Genomic DNA, 18,447 nt, shown 5'->3' on the forward strand with positions numbered 1-18,447 from the left:
AATTATTATGCTTCGCAATGATTGATGGGATACTTGGATGTCCTCCTGAGGGGTATGAAGGCAAATTCGGTCCTATTGGCGCCTTAGATCGTCAAAATACCGAGCCGGTTGGAGGGCTTTGCCCATAGTGCTCCAAACGTGCTCACCTGGGGAGAGATCCGCTGACCTTGATGACCGGGGAAGGGGTTGACAAGCACGAAGACAAGCAAGATGCTCTCGCGTGGCGTGGGTGGGCCTTATCTTGAAGAAGTGTAAGCCCAGGATGGCTTTCCCTGGAAGGCAACGAAAGGGGTCATAAGATATACTCGACGTACCTCTGTGGTGTATGGATGGTGTCGGTGACAACTATAAGGGTCTTGCTATGAAAAGAAATGGCACCCCAGACCATCACTCCTGACTGCCGGGCCTCATGACGGGCGACGGTCAGGCTGATATCATACCGCTGTCTGAGGCGTTTCTACAAATGCCTTCGACCTAAAATCTGGCTGACTGGAGTACAATTGTCTTCAGAGGTGAGTCCCACCTCGAACTGAGTCCCGATGACGAGCTGAGACGCGTCTGGAGGGGCCTCGGACTGCAGAGGGATACCAGCCGACTGCTGCGCGCCATGCTATCCTACAACCGGGTGTGATGGTCTGGTGTGCCATTTCTTTTCATAACAGGACCCCTTTGGTTCTCATTCGCGAGACACTTACACTCCAGCGGTGGGTCAACGATGTTGTACACCCAGTTTTGTTGCCCGATGTGGCAAGCCATCATGTTCTTAAGTTTCAGGACAATAATTCTCGCCCATACAGGGCGAGAATTTCCACCGCTTTTCTTCGCACTTGTCAAACCCTTCCTTGGCCAGCAAGGTCGCCGGATCTCTCCCAAATCGACAAACTTTGGAGCGTTATGGGCAGGGCCCTCATACCGCTTCGGGATTTTGACGATCTAACGCACCAATTTGACAGAATGTACCACGATACTCCTCAGGAGGATATCCGAGTAATCTAGCAATCAATAACAAGGTGAATAATTGGTGGTATAAGTGCGAGGGGGACGAAAGCTTTATGGAACTGCTTAACTTGTGGAGTATTTTCTCCTGAATAAATCATACAATTTTTCTGAAATTGTAATGATTGTCTGTAAATGTTCATCACATCTATCAATTAGTATCCCATTCGAATAATTTTTTCTTGGTACCTCCTTTTTTTCTTAGTATGCACTTGGCAGTGACACATCACGGGAAAGTTAATTTCGTCCTCATGTTTCGCGCACCAGTGTACTTTGCCCAGACAATATCTAATCTCAGTTTCGTGAGTCTCTGATCAAACTAAATCGATTGATCATAATAAAATTCTGCCTGATTTTTGTTGTGACATTTTCCTAGTAATTTTTGGTTTTGTATTGTTCCGTGGTTTCGCGGCACAGAGCATGTTACGCTCCCTTCAGCAGGTGCCCCAAGGCGGCAGCAGTTCTTTTCCTTTTCCGACAGAGCGCTGGTGTCGCGAGCAGCTCTGCTTCAGCGTCACTCGGCATCAGAGAGGTAGCGGCCACAGTCGCTGGAGATCAGTTTGTTGGGGAGCAGTGGGGCAGCCAGGACTTGAGTGCGCATGTGCAGCCGAATGGCAGTCGGCCGCTGCGACACGAAAGAGTTCCAGAAGGCGAGGGCGACAGGCTGACCAGTGTTGGCTTGGGGTCCTGGGAGTGTGTTCGGAAAGAGGAAGGACAGTGATGGCAGCGTTTGCTGTGTGTGGTGTCGGGCATACGGGGTTTCCCAAGGGCTAGCGCGAGTTTGATTTTAAGTGTGTTCACCGTGTGGCCGACTGTGCACCTGGTAGGCAATACAACAGGCGCTTTTGCTATGAAGCTTACACGAGCTGTGATACTCTACCATCTGACCTCGTGTTAATAATGCCTGTAACTGACTTGTGTAGCTGGTTCCGACTAGTTAGCTGGACATGATGGCTGTGCTATTGATCCAAGTCATTATTTAATTGGTTCGTCTTGTCTCTAAGTGATTTTGAGCGCATGAAAATAGAGCGAGATTTATGTGAATTGTATGATCTAGTACTATTTTTGTCCTCTTTTGGTCCCGTTAGATAGATCTATTTTCAAATAAAATTTGTTCATTTTATTGTGGATTTAAGTTGCTGTTATGCAAATACAGGCTTTGGTTTCACCTAGTGTAATTTAATTGTGCTGTGGAAGTTATCTAAATAAATAAAAATAAGACTGAAGTACCGTTTTTCTGATTGTAGGATCTGGGCTGTAATAATAAATGAACTGTCGTAATTTGAAGGCAAAGCTGCACTGTAACAATAATTAATTGTCCTAATGTAAAGGGAAGTCTTTCATACTGTAAAAGTTAACAATCTGACTGAAAGAGTTTTGATCAGTATAAACTGACTGAATAATGAACTTTGACATAAAACCTACGATATTTAGTATTGCAAAACTGATCACAGATCCCAGAACTAAAAGTGACACACAACATGGAAAAAATCTAACTGTCTCTTAATCACATATGTTGGCCCCGGTTCTAAAAGAACATCAAAATATTTAGTCATTACCTCTATTATACGCAAATCTGGACAACGCGTTGCAATACTGGTCTGTCTTGCGCGCTGCTATGCTAAAACTGCAAATTACTATATCTACACAGAAAGACTCGTGAGGTGCAATGAGTTCTCTGTTAGTTGTAACATACTTGGTTCCTTTTCTGTTTTTGAAAAAAAAACAAGATCAATTAAAAATTGTAAGAGAGAGGTAGGTGACAAATGGCGCTGCAATAATAAGTGTGACTTAAAAAAAATACCTTATATTTCTCTTCACGTAAATGAGAGATTTCATTACAATTCCTTTTTCTCAGATCAGTTACTATTACTAATCATCTTAATGAAACACATCATTAAATTGAGAATTTGCATTTCAAACATAACATTAAAACTACTTCCTCACAGCTAACCACTATCTACTACTGCGCCTTCGCGCACATCAAAGATAAGAACGTAACTTCTGGGATACAGCTTTACAACATCGCTGCTCGCTCACAATCGATTCAGATACCGTAATTATACAAGGCACCTATCAACTGTTTTTGCATCACTAGGCCTTTTATTCATCGGTTCTTGTTCTGTTCACTGTGTACTTTAATCGCTGTCGTCTGAATATTGTCATTGACCCTTTTAATCATAAAGGTTGTCCTTGATATTCTCCATTTATTTACCAAACTTTACACGCTGTTTTTGAATACTAACGATAGGCTTTTCTCTGATTAAGACTTCTACTATATTCTTTGTGTTACGACCTGATAAAATGACAGTTATCCGGTCATAACAGTACGTTTTTTGATTGGCCGGAACTAGTGCAGCCATTTGGAAAATATGGTCCGATCGGTGCCAAATGGAAACCACCGTGAAAATAAAAAAAATGTTTTATTTACAACAGTCAGCTACAGCTTCCAGCTACTTCTACAGATAATCGCGGCTCCGACTTTCAAACATCGTCACGGAAGGCAGATGCCCGTGCTTTCCGTCATCTCCCTGCGCTGGTCTACAGCTCGTTGTCTATGTCCAAATGCTATCTTCATAGCCAGCGGTTCGTGAGCAGAGATGACAGTCAGGAGGAGACAATTACGGGCTGTACTGCGGGAGATGGACATTTTCCATCGAAAACGCTGCAGCAGCATTTCCACTGGCACTGCAGAGAGTGGCTGAGAATTGTCATGAAGAAGGAAACACACGACAGTTGTGCTACGTGGGCTGCATGTCATCAGGCGAAATCTCTCACCTGGCTCTCATACTTGGCAGGCGATACTGTTTTTAGGCATCTATACGTACTCACCATGCACTTAGAACTAAAAAGAGCGATGTGACGCGATGGACGGGCGTACTAGAGACACCGACCAACACATCTGCGCAAAGCTTCATCGGATTTTCACTGTGGTTTCCATTTCGCCCCTGATCGGGCCTTACTTTCCTAACAGCCCACTCACAACATATTAAAAATAGTTCATTTTATTACAAGAATGATGAAAAATATTCATTTAGCTTTATGTAATCCACAGCCACAGGAATGTGACAAATATTTAAGCAGCACTTGATGCACGCATTTACTAAACTCTTCTCTCGCAGTACAAAGTCCTCAATGTTCAAAAATACAGTTCCACCTTAGACGTGAGTAACGCATGAATCCTAACTAGCCGGTGTTGACTGCTTGACTGGAGGTCACGAACTGGGCTGAGCCTTCCTGTGCTCGGCTGTGCATCAGTCTTTGTGTGGTGGCGCAACGGAGCTGGGACCGGCGGTGTGGCTGTGCCAGTGTCTCCCATTCGTCAGTGCTGACTGCAGCGAGACATCGCTAACTTCCATTGTAACGATACGACTTTTTTACTTTAGTATCGCATCGCGATCTTTGGACGATACTACACTTAGTCTATTATTTAGAAGATTTTTTTGTTAAGTTCCCACCGTTACTGTGCACATTTCAATAGCAGATTTTGTTTGGAGTGGTCTTGTTGATTGTGTTGTTAATATACTGAGTATTCAGATAAAAAACGTGTATGCCCCTACGACAGTTAACCACTTCTAACCCTCAACCTGTGCTGCTGCTAAACCTGTTGCACCAGTATGTTTTTACTCATTTACGCCTTCTGTCCGGTTCAGTCACTTTTCTGGAAACATAGTTTGCACACGGACAGATTCAGTAGTTTGCGAGAGACTCCCTGTGTTACTTGAACGTACTGAATTAGCTACATTATGGGCCATCAAAATAACTGATAATTACACTGAACTAAATTTGAGTCTAAAGGCACGTCGTAATTCTGACGCTGGTCTAGTTTGACGCCATGAGAATGACGTCACGAGTCCTAGATTAGAGGCAGCAGTCTCTGATGAAACAGCAGCGGCAGCAGTTGTGGTGACGGTGTTGACGCGATGTAGACTGGTGTCGTAAGCAAACGCTTCTACAGCTATGGATGTGTCTTTTTGCGAGATGGCGCAGTATTATTTTGCCTACTGCGAATGTGGCAACACTTATGCAGCAACATATTTCGGTTTACATCGCACTAGTGTTATTATTTTTGTACTGAGCAGCTATAAGGAAATATTACTCAAAGTTTTTTGTCTGTTATTAGTAAAGCCAATATCACTTGAATGATGAAACAGGACCACTGGCTTGCAATCTTGGACAGAAAATGGGCAAATGATAAGTGTGGAGCTCGGATTCTATTGGTAGGGGTTCTTATTAATGACATTTCACATGTGCTATTGGTGAATCTCAAATTACACAGACTTGATGTAAGGCAGTAAGTTCAGTGAAGAGTATTTTAATCATTTTAATCTGTGTGTTTATACAAATGGAAATGTCCTGATTGACTGACTCATCATCGATCGGCCCCAACCGCTAAGGATAGAAAATTGAAATCTGAAGAGGGTAAGCATCGTTTATAAAGGGATTTTTCGAAATTCCACTTCTAAGGGGATGAAAAGGGGCTTAAATTTTTTTGAAAATACATCGTTATGAAAATACTTTTGAACCAAAAACTACGAAAATTTGTGCTCGGTTTCTCAAGCACAAATAAAATAAAATTTTTTTAAGCAGTTTTGGAAATTCAACCCCTAAAGACTGTGAAGTAGTGGGTGAAAGTTTTTTTGAAAATACATCATTATAAAATAACTACTAAAGGAACTTTAAAGCTGTATCTGTTGAAGTGGTTTTTGACTTCTAAATTAGAAACAAAAAATACTTATTTGAGTGTTTTTAGCAATTCACCCTGTAATATAGGAAATGAAAAGTTTTATGAAAATACTTCATTATGAAAGCATTTTTAGAACTAAATATGTGAAACTTTGTATCTGGCTTCTCCGTTTAAAAGTAAATCTATGAACATTGGCGTTTGATTTTTCGGTTGGAAGTGAAGAAATACGTTTTAGGGGATGAAAGTTTCTACGGAAATATCTCCCCAGGAACTCAAAGCACAGGATTCACAGAAACCGCTGACTACAGCTATCAGAATCGCTCTTTGGTCAGAGGTACATTCGAAAGGGCCATGCTTCTATGGAGCTAACTATCGTAAATGTAAATGCCGTGTGGTTAGTCTCCAGTCTGGTAGACCGTTTGCCCGGTGCAAGTCTTTCGAGTTGACGCCAGTTCGGCGACTTGATGTAGATGGGGATGAAATCAAGATGATAAGGACAACACCGTACCCAGTCCCTGAGCGGAGAAAATCTCCGACGCAGTCCGGAATCGAACCCGGGCCCTTAGGTATGACATTCCGTCGCGCTGACCACTCAACTACCAGGGCCGGACATTAACTAGCGTGAAAAATGTAGAAGATGTAGAAATTTATGAAACAAATCAAAGAAAGCTATTTAACAATCACCACTACAAATCGGCTTTATTACAATTGCACACGGTGCCATAATATGTATCTATAAAATTATCTTTGTTGTAATTAGTACGAAAACTAATAACTTCTAGTGACAACATGGGTATCACCTTTAAATGCGTTTCCATGGAAGGGAATATCCGATTGAGATGGCGATGTACAGTATTGATTTGTACATGAACAACCTGCGTAAGAATATACAAATTTAATTAAACTTTTTAAAAAGAGTGTAAGTCTTATACGAAAAATTGCTTTATTAAATTTTGATAACCTGTCTGCAACTTAGTTTGCGTAGACTAGATGCACTGTTTGCACAGTGCATGGATAGACACACTAGCAATTGGCGTAACAAAGTACAAATTCGAATGAACGAAAACAAACGAAATCTGTGCAGGCCACACTGTCTACGCGACCGAAGCAGCGGGCTCTGAGCTAGTAAAAAGTAAAATTTCCCGTGGCTGAACGTATCAATTCAGCCAGTCAGATTTTACAAGACGCAGTTATTTATGAACATTATTGCCACGAGATCTGCTGAGATTTATGCACGATGTTCTCCGCTCCTGTGCTGGTAGACCTCGTACCGAAGTTTGAATATCGGTATCATCTTGTGGCAGTTAGTGCTAAATAAAGTTTTTATGACGCGTACTTAATTATAATTACGGCCACCTCCTGCGCCTCAGGAGCTATTAGTCAAGAAACAGAGCCTGCCCGGCGCCTCACGCTCGTCCAGAATGAAAAATTATAGCGGCGATAACTCAGGGCGGTCGCCGCCACAGTCAGACCAGGAGCTGGCGAGGCTCCCCTCCCCACTCCTCTCTGGTAGATGCCGCCTGCCGAGCATCCGATCCCGCTCACCTTCAGCCGTGTTCGGTAATAGTGTCGTATTTGCACACCACTCTCTACTAAATATATGCTGATGCCCATTAAAAATGCAGCTCTTGGAAGGCGGCATACAACAAATGCCACAATATTCTTCGTGCAGGAGAGAGAAGATTGTTTTGATGCAGGATACCAATACGCCGTATTATTCTACGCTCTTTCGGTTAAAAAACCTTACATTTACAACATAATCTCCGTTCAGTGCGAGGGCATTACGCTACTTTACTGGGAGGACCTGTATGCCCAATGGCATCACATTACTGGTCTGCCGGCCGCTGTGGCCGAGCGGTTCTAGGCGCTTCAGTCTGGAATCCTGCTTCCGGAATGGATGTGTGTGATGTCCTTAGGTTAGTGAGGTTTAAGTTCAAATGGCTCTGAGCACTATGGGACTTAACATCTATGGCCATCAGTCCCCTAGAACTTAGAACTACCTAAACCTAACTAACCTAAGGACATCACACAACACCCAGCCATCACGAGGCAGAGAAAATCCCTGACCCCGCCGGGAATCGAAACCGGGAACGCGGGCGTGGGAAGCGAGAACGCTACCGCACGACTACGAGATGCGGGCGTTCCTATCTCTGTGGGGACGTCCGCCCTGAAGTCGTTTCTTCAATTTCCAGACGTTAGCAGAATCCACTTCCGAGTCGATCGTTGCACCACGAGGGAAGACATCAAACAGAAGACCTTCGCTATTACTTTACCTGTTTGTAGGTTTCCGCCCTCTGTTGGAGGCCAGACCGTATCCTTTAGTTGGCTTCGTTGCGGTTGTCTGTCTTCTTCTCGTCTTGACTCGCGCCACTCGTTTCACAAGCGTTGCCTCCCGCTAGTGGCAGCAGCGGAGGTTATCGACATGTAGTGACTGTTGTCCTATCTTTGGGGCGACGTCGTTGTTTTTCCCAGTCGTGTGAGTGAGGCAGTTCGATTGGAGACTCAGGAGGAGCCAGGTTCGCGCAGCGCGTGGACTGCCGGATGGAAGGCCTGTAGTCACGAGGGTGCACGACCTCGTCGTAAACCGGATCCTGCAAGTTTCAGTGTAGACCAGATGTGGCTTAAATTCACAGAAATAGTATCGGCAGCAATTGAGAGATTTGTCCCAAAAAATTTACAAACGACGGAGCTGATCCTCCTTCGTACACAAAACGGGTTAGAACCCTGTATCAGAAACAGCGAAACAAACATGCCAATTTTAAACAGACGCAAAATCCCCAAGATTGGCGATCTTTTACAGAATCTCGAAATTTAGCGCGGACATCAATGCGAGATGATTATAACAGCTTCCACAACGAGACTGTCTCCAAACCTGGCAGAAAATCCGAAGCGATTCAGTCGCATGTGAAGTATGTTACCGGCAAGAAACAATCAATGCCTTCTCTGCTCAATATTAATGAAGATACCATCGAAGACAGTGCTGCCAAAGCAGAGTTACTAAACACAACCTTCCGTAACGCCTTCACAAAAGAAGACGAGGTAAAGATTCCAGAACTCGAATCGAGAACAGCTGCCAACATGAGTAACGTAGAAGTAAATATCCTCCGACTAGTGAAGCAAACTTAAATCACTTAATAAAAGCAAGTCTTATGGTCCAGACTGTATACCAATTAGGTTCCGTTCGGAGTATGCTAATACATTAGATACATTAGTTCCATACTTAACAATCGTATACAACCGTTCACTCGACGAAATATCCGTACCCAAAGACTGAAAAGTTGCACAGGTCACACCAATATTCATGAAAGCTAGTAGGAGTTACCCACTAAATTACAGGCCCATATCGTTAACGTCTATATGAAGCAGGATTTTAGAACATATATTGTGTTCGAACATAATGAATTACCTCGAAGAAAACGGTCTATTGACATACATTCAACATCGGTGTAGAAATCATCATTCCTGTGAAACACAATTAGCTCTTTATTCACATGAAGTGCGGGATGCTATTGACAAGGGTTTTCCAGCAGGCTTTTCACACTGTACCACACAAGCGGCTCGTAGTGAAATTGCGTGCTTATGGAATATCGTCTCAGTTATGTGACTGGATCTGTAATTTCCTGACAGAGAGGTCACAGTTCGTAGTAATTGACAGAATGTCATCGAGTAAAACAGAAATGATTTCTGGCGTTCCCCAAGGTAGTGTTATAGGTCCTTTGCTGTTCCTTTTCCATATAAACGATTTGGAAGACAATCTAAGCAGCCGCCTTTGGTTGTTTGCAGATGAAACTGTCGTTTATCGACTAATAAAGTCATCAGAAGATCAAAACAAACTGCAAAACGATTTAGAAGAAATATCGGCATGGTGCGAAAAGTGGCAGTTGACCTTAAATAACGAAAAATGTAAGATCATCCACGTGAGTGCTAAAAGGAACGCGTTAAACGTCGGTTACACGATAAATCAGTCTCATCTAAAAGCCATAAATTCAACTATATGCCTAGGTGTTACAATTACGAACAATTTAAATTGTAAGGAGCACAGACAAAATGTTGTGGGGAAGACTAACCAAAGACTGCGTTTTATTGGCAGGACACTTAGAAAATGTGACAGATCGATTAAGGAGACTGCCTACACTACACTTGTCCGTCCACTTTTAGAATACTGTTGCGCGGTATGGGATCCTTACCAGATAGGACTGACTCAGTACATCGAAAAAGTTCGAAGAAAGGCAGCACGTTTTGTACTATCGCGAAATATGGGAGAGAGTGTCACAGAAATGATACAGGATTTGGGCTGAACATCATTAAAGGCAAGGTTTTTTTTGTGACGGAATCTTCTCATGAAATTCCAATCACCAACTTTCTCCTCAGAATGCGAAAATATTTTGTTGACACCGTCATACATAGGGAGGAACGATCACCAACATAAAATAAGGGAAATCAGAGCTCGTACGGAAAGATATAGGTGTTCATTCTTCCTGCGCGCTATACGAGATTGGAATAATAGAGAATTGTGAACGTGGTTCGATGAACCCCCTGCCAGGCACTTAAATGTGATTTGCGGAGTATGCATGTAGATGTAGATGTAGATGAGTGCATTTGGGTTCAAGTAGACAAACCTCCACCTTAGTGACATCTTGCGATTCTCCAGTCACTTGGGTTCGTGTTGCTGTGCGTAGTGTTGCCAAAGCGGATCTCATTAGCTTTCCTGGACTTGTAATTACCATTTATTGCGTTCAGTTTGTTACTATTTGTTAAGTTCAACCATCGGTATTTTTCCTGCTTCGTGGCCGCTAATACCCCAGTTACCTGCCCTGGGGGTTAGTGCATGTAACGGCAGTGTACGTTTCCTCGCCTTTCCGCCGCTGTCTGGTAAGGCGTGTAGTTTTGGCAGCTTCCTTGATTGTAGGTTGGTTGGCGGTTCTTCTATTCTTGTGGTAGTGATTCCTTTCTCGTTCCAGTCGCTCTAAGCACAGTATTCTGCGGGTGGAGTCCAGACCGCCAGTTCCGGTTTTGGCGTATTTTTATATCTTTGTATTTGGTTTACTGGGCGTCAGGTAGGCTTAGCATCGTTATTATTAGCCATTCGTTAGACTGCCACTAGTCTGAGTTACCACCTTGTGAAGTGATCTGCAATTCTTTGCTGCCTGTCTCACCGCTCCCGAAAGTGTTTTTTTGGCGGACCTAATCAGAGGTCCGTTTCTGGTGCACCGTTTGTGACTGGCCTTTATGTTTTATTATTGTACGTGCTGTTTTATTGTATGTTTCTAAATTTTCTTATATAATTGCCTTTCTTGGCGTTATAGCAAGTTTAAATGATTGTGCTACCAAGTTTACCACCATTTTGTCTCACCTGTTTGGTGATCAGTTGCTTGTACTTTTAAATTAACCTTTGCTGTTGTATTTCCTGTTTTACAGTAAGTTTTTCAAATTTTTTATACAATTGCCATTCTTGGCGTTACAGCAGGCTTAAATGGTTGCGCTACCAAGTTTACCATCATTTTGTCTCACCCGTTTGGTGATCAGAGCCTGTCTTTTTAAATCAACCTTGCTACTGTGTTGCTGTTTTACAGCATATTTGTTAAATTTTTTTTTATAATTGTCGTTCTTGGTGTTAAAGACCTTCAGCCGTGACTGTGGTTACTTGCCTTAAAATTCTACTTGGGATCACATTGGATTGTTTTTAAAACATTGTTTGCTATATCTATATTTTAGCCCATTTGGTAGATTGTAACGCACTGAATGAACTATTAATTACACATTTGTTTATTCCTTCATTTATAACGTGTGATATCTTTATTTATTGCTGAGTCTGGAATTACCGTTTTAAAATAAATGTGTGTAATTGGAAAGGGAACTAACAGTAACTGATTACGGCCCCGTCCACAATCTTAACCGAATCCTGCCTTCCTTGACTTCCAGGTTTCACCATGGATTCGAAGTAATGAACCCATGTTTCATCGCCTGTAACGGCGTTCGACAAAAATCGTCATGATCAGCCTCGTAATGCGCAAGCAGTTCTGCACAACTTCTCCTTCAAATGGTTCAAATGGCTCTGAGCACTATGGGACTTAAGTTCTGAGGTCATTAGTCCCCTAGAACTTAGAAGTAATTAAACCTTACTAACCTAAGGACATCACAAACATCCATGCCCGAGGCAGGATTCGAACCTGCGACCGTAGCGGTCGCGCGGTTCCAGACTGTAGCGCCTAGAACCGCTCGGCCACTCCGGCCGGCAACTGGTCCTTCGTCACTCTTCATGGTCTTCTGTTAAGTGACAAGGACCGCAGCGGGCACACATCTTTGATTACTACAATTGATGGGCGAGTGTGTCAGCATTGCCAACAGAGAGACGTCCAGTTGTGCAGCTAAGTGTGAGAGTGTCCTCACGTTTCAACATTTCCGGAGCCAGGTGTGTGCGGCCAGCCGGCACAGGGGAGATCAGACTGCTCTGCGCGACTTCGTGCGATGTTCAAAAAAATGGTTCAAATGGCTCTGAGCACTATGGGACTTAACTTGGGTGGTCATTAGTCCCCTAGAACTTAGACTACTTAAACCTAATTAACCTAAGGACATCACACACATCCATGCCCGGGGCAGGATTCGAACCTGCGACCGTAGCAATCGCGCGGTTCCGGACTGCGCTTTGTGCGATGATCTCAGACGCGTCACCCAACGACTCACTGCGCTTTTCTCTCTCTCTCTCTCTCTCTCTCTCTCTCTCTCTCTCTCTCTCTCTCTCTCTCTCTCTTTTTTTTTTTTTTTTTTTTTTTTTTTTTTTTTTTTTTTTTTTTTTTTTTTTTTTTTTACTGACAGGTTCCCGTAGACATTGTTCAAGAGCCAATAGAAGCTCAGTGGCAGCTCTCTGCTTGGAACGCACCTCCGTTACTGTCACCACTGTAAGGGCTTCGTGTATCACCGCTACCTATCGGAATTTCATGGAACTATGGGGGCAAAAGCAGGAATGTTTCACAATGTCCCACAAAGATTCCACATCATTTCAACCGTAACTGGCCTAGAAAAAAATGTGTTGGATTACTTATTGAACCCCACCCCCCTCGAACGTGAGATGGTTCAAATGGCTCTGAGCACTATGGGACTTAACTTCTGATGTCATCAGGCCCCTAGACTTAGAACTGCTTAAACCTAACTAACCAAAGGACATCACACGCACGCATGCCCGAGGCAGGATTCGAACCTGCGCCCGCAGCGGTCGCGCGGTTCCAGACTGTAGCACCTAGAACCGCCCGGCCACCCCGGCCGGCTCGAACGTGAATGACTAGCATCTCAAAGCACCACACGAAGAACGTAGGATGAACGCTATCTACCTTCTTTGTTTAAGGAAAGGTTTCGCACGACACCGCTCTTTCATTAAACATATTTGTTGGGTTTGACTCGTATAAGAATAAAGACGTCTACAAGCACGAGTCGGAATTTGGCAGCGGGGAGATCATACCCCATCGAGACTGCTGCTTCATCGTTCCGCGATATTTCTGTTCGTCATTCTATTACTGTCATGTGAATATGGAATTGATAGACTAAGAGGAAAATTCTCAACGTCAAAGAACAAGGACGCAAGCGGATACACGCGTTCTTCTCTCCAGTGTGCACGATCGTACAGCCTCGTGCCATACCTGAAGTCCAGAAGTGCGCTCGTATGCATCAGAAGTATCTATACAAACAGTGCAACGACGTTTTCAGCACCACCGACTGTCGATACGGCGACCACTGCAGCTGCCTTTGTAGAAGCAAAAAGGACACGCCTATAGTGGTACTCCCAGCGACAACACTGGTCACGTGAGTGCTACCACGTGGTCTTCGCAGACGAATCCCAGTTCCACATACTCCATCACGATGAATGCTTCCGTGCGTGAAGCTTTCGAGGAAATCGAACATTATCTGGCTGCATTCATGAAAGTCATTCCGGCTCAGCAGTTGGTGTGACTGTACCGGTTGTGAGTAGGAGCATAACAAGATCACCTCTGCTTACCATAGCTGCTAATGTGGACAGCAGACGCCACATTTCCCCCGTGTTATCGGCGTTGGCTGTGCCCTGTTTTCGAGATTTTCGTGACACCGTTTTCAAATAAGATAAACCAAGACGGAGCATTGTCCCTGTCGTCCTGACGTACCATGATGCAGAGACTATTTGACTGTTGCCCTCGCCAGCACGTATTGCAGCGTTGCAGATGATCTCTCACCCACCAGAAAAGTGAGGTCGTGAATTACCGGGAGAATGGCACGCCATCACTCAACAGCCACAATGGCTGCTGAGGTCTGTCATGGAACTGACGTACCCATATCTGTTTTCCAAGTCCGGTTACAGTCCTTGTTAATGTCTGAGGTTGCAAATTGCGTATTAAATTTAATGCCCCAAACTACCTACAAACTTAATCAAGTATTATTTCCTTATTATGTCTACGTATGAATAGTGAAATTTCTCTTTTTGCTGTTCTTTCTGATGTATCATTGTCTGTTATGATCTAAGAAACTGCAGTCGTCCGGTATTATTGTGGGTTCTTTAACTGCTCTGTGAGATGGTGAAGTGGAACTACAACATATGAGGTATTAGTTCACTTTGTGACAAGAATGATAAAAAGATTATTTAACATCATACAATCCACTGCCGCAGGAATGTGCCGAATATTTACAACTGCCTTTGAATATTGAAGTGTCAGCTGATGTTCATCTATATTAAACTCTTCTTGAAAGACAACGTTAACAAAGGTCAGGATGACAAATCAATCTAACACATGAGTAACACTTGTGTCCTAACTAGGCGATCTTGTGTGCTTGATCAGATCTCACGAACTGGGCTGAGTCTTCGTCTGCTCAGTTATACAGTGTATCAGCTTCCGTGTGACGGCGCTGTGGTGATGGGAGAGAAGGTGTGCTCCTGCGCCTTCCTTCGTCGTTGCGGAGTGCAATGAGACGTCGATAACTTGTGTGGTATCAAGGCGAGCTGCCGACTGTGTTACGGCAACACGATCTTTGGACGACACTACACTTGCAATCGCCAGAAGTATACATAACATCTCAGGAAAAAGATAAGATAATAACCGAAACAACAGTATGGATTGCAGTGAGCTAAGGCCTACTTAAAAGTAAACGTCGCATTTCCATGCAATTCGAGGAACCACTGTTTGAGTGGAAGAAAGAAACCTATTATGTTCAGCCTACAAGGCATTGTATCAGCAGTCCCGTGAAACAGATAGTATTCGATCGAGTGGTCGGCCGTAACCTCACAAACACTCAACAAATTCTCTAAAAACACAAATTCATTTATAATGTAACATAAGACAGCTACAACATTCAAAGCGCAGTGAAAAAAAAATAAAAAAACATAATGTTCATGAAGACAGACGAGAATATGAAATGTGTCTTGGCTTACATGAAGCTAAAAAAAGGATTTGTATTTCTTCTAGCAACACAAAACTGAACTTCAGCTGTTAAGCTCGGTTGTTCAGTATCAAATGGTTCAAATGGCTCTGAGCACTTTGGGACTTAATTTCTGAGGTCATCATTCGCCTAGAACTTAGAACTACTTAAACCTAACTAACCTAAGGACATCACACACATCCATGCCCGAGGCGGGATCTTTCTATTTGGTGGGCTTCCTTACGCAGATTTGTGGTTTCTTCATTACAGAAGTGTTACGGCGTAAATTCAAGTGCCGGGACGATAGTCGCGAATGATAGAGCAGAAAGGGCTGTGACAAGACGTCAGCCAATTGCACGCTGACCGACCCTTCTCCAGGACGACAACGCGACAGCAGCGGCCTCTACGCGAAGAGAACATAAGCGCCGCGGCCGACTGAACGCGGCTTAGTTGAAGAGTAGCTTCAAGATTAGGCAGTTGTATAGCAGCGACTACTCTATTCACTTCTATGTAACGCACACTTGGGAACTGTTATACTAGACAGATTTCTTATTTTGTCTGTCGCCCTTTGCTTGCGACACATCTGTGTAACACAAAGTTAAATATTTTATTTGTTTATTTTGTAATAAAACTCCTTAATACGACTTGTTTGAATGTTGTCCAGCGATGAGAGAAAGCATGTTTCCTAGATACCCCATATTCGACGACTAGGCAGGATTTAACAAGAAATATGTGTGTGCTTATATTTTATGCAACGTGCAGACAGATTATAAAATGGCGCGAAGGCCAGGGGCTAGTTGTGGAAGTGGTGAGTGCCTTGATTTGCTAGTAAATACGTAATGCTTTCAAACAGATTTGTTACAGATAAAATTTACCAGAGGATAAAAGGAATCTTGAGTATACCTTTAATTGATCACATCCAAAATGGACGCTTTCTCATTTACACATTGAAAGGCTCAATTAACTTTAAATTCCAGAAATTTACTGCTGGTACAAGCCAAAGAGTTCTTACAGTGATAAAATTTACTAGAGATCCAAGGAAAATTGCAAGACACAGCAAGGGCTTTAACCAGTTAAAAGCTAACATAGCATTCCATTACATGAATTACTTTCTGTGTCACTTAAAGAATTAAATTTTACATATCAGTGAGGTTGCACGTTCTCTCAAGAGTTACAGTAACAGCAGACTTTCGCGTCACGCCCAGAATCAGCGGACGTAGTTACTGGCCTCAGGTGACGCAATGATTACACATTGCGGTAACAACGGACCACTAAGCCATGACACACATAACGCGCGTCGGCCGTCAGTACAAGCTCTAGAATTTACAAGCTCCGTTAATAAGCTATCTGGACACGTGAAAGAAATACAAGCACAGGCTCAGAACAAATGAACACAGTTTAAAAGGAACTCGTTTAGATTTCCATAGATGGACAATACTTAACTACTTGGACTTTGGCAGCTATCGTACGTATTAAGGAACAGTCTCAAAACGGCTTCGAATAGTGTTTTAAGCAATTGGGTAAATTTTAAAGACGAACTCCCTCGCCCTCAACACACTTTAATTCCTTAACACGCTTCAGGACAAATTTTATCATAGCCTGGATAACTGCACTTCTAAACATTCATGGTGGTGTCTGTTTGTTCTATATCGTGTCTCCCTACCACTTTCGCGAAACGACGCTCTGAGTGTGTTTTTTAGGGAATTGACTAGTTTGAACCTGGGACCTGTTGCTGGTAAGGAGACGCCAGACCACACATGACATGTAGAATTCAGAAGAGTTCAGTGAGACTAGCGATGATATAACCAAATACTAAATGATCTCAGCGTCAGCTCCACTGCACTCCCTGTAAAAGAATCTTAATACTAACTAAATATAGTGGAAAGGGTTCAAGGCTTTCCTATTTTTAGTTATCTGGTAAAATAACGTCGAAAAAGCAGTTAAGTTTACCATTGGAAATTTTATTCTACTCACAAAACATCATTTATAAATTGCACTATTGATAAAAAGAAATGTTTTAATACAAGATGGTAAAAACCAACTGCGTTCAACAAAAATGTGAACGAATATTCCCTGAATGGGCTTCCAAGTTCTACAGTCGATCGAAGGATGACCTATGCCATATCACATCTATAATCTAGGTTTAATTTAAGTTTCACAAAAGAGAAAACTATCAAAATGGTCTACAGTGACCCTCAATTATCTTTAATTATTTATTTAACTTGTCGTAAATTACAGTGGCTGATGTGGCTTCTCAATAACTATATAAAAGAAAAATCATCGCGTTTCAGATCTTTTCTTCAAGTGGCAAATGTGAACACCATGAGTTTTAATTAACGATCGACACTAGTATTACGCAAAAAGGGGGTGTAACAGATGAGACTTCTGCAGTTCTGAGTGAAGTCTTATGCGCTCAAAAATGCGGCATCGCGTGCGTTCATTACCTTGTCGGTGTTTAGGCAGCGTCAGGGCAGCGGCTCCACTCACCTCCCAATCTCGGAACTAACTCTCCTCTAACTTCTCCTTACTACAATTTACCGAAGTTAGTTTTAAAAAACTATCTGGCTATGTTTTCATCTGACCAATCAGGGTCTCAATGTTAACCTTAAGCTCCGCCTACAACAGTTCTGTCTATCCAATGAGAAACGTTATACTTTTCGTGGTGGGGCAATGTTTTTAAATTTTGCAACGTAACAGAGACGCTAAAAAGTCTTACGCTAAAACCTGCAAATGGTGTGGTCCTTTTAGCGTTATCGTAAGATCTATACTGTTCTTCCGGAGGGCTCTAGCTTTTAACATGGGCTGGGGGGGGTGGTCCTTGGCGTACCTGAGACGCGAAAAAGTCTCACGCTAAAACTTGCGGGTGATGAGCCCTAGTGGTTAGCTGGCGACGTGGGTGTCCAGTCCGTCCCTTATCGTAGGGCCTTCTAGCTTAACACGGTTCTGCTCTCGGCTTCTGTTCTCGTTTCTCCCTTCGGAACTGTGTCGGTCTCTCGGTAGGAAGGTACGACATGCATTTAGGTATACTTGTGTTAGTCTGTGATGTTCCATTTGCTCACTCGTTACTCGTATTACTTTGGTTAATTTAATGTCACGATTTATTTGGAGCTATGTGACATACTACTAGATTTGCTTATTATGTCAGGGTTTTCATGGAAGGTGTTGGATTTGCCTGACACCTTACACACTCCCTTTTTTTCTCATTATTGAACAAAGAACTTGCCGCACCAAGCCTACAAGTCAAGCCGGATTTACGGGATGTTTACGGTCCAGGCGAGGTCTCCATCACACTGCTTATCACAAAAGCTATGGGTCTTCGCAAGGCGAGCAGCAGAAGTCTGCGCCCGCTATGCTCCAGGCCAGTGATCTCTCTTGCCTGGATGCGT

This window comes from Schistocerca gregaria, chromosome 1 (genome assembly GCF_023897955.1).
Source record: "Schistocerca gregaria isolate iqSchGreg1 chromosome 1, iqSchGreg1.2, whole genome shotgun sequence".
Classification (NCBI taxonomy): Eukaryota; Metazoa; Arthropoda; class Insecta; order Orthoptera; family Acrididae; genus Schistocerca; species Schistocerca gregaria.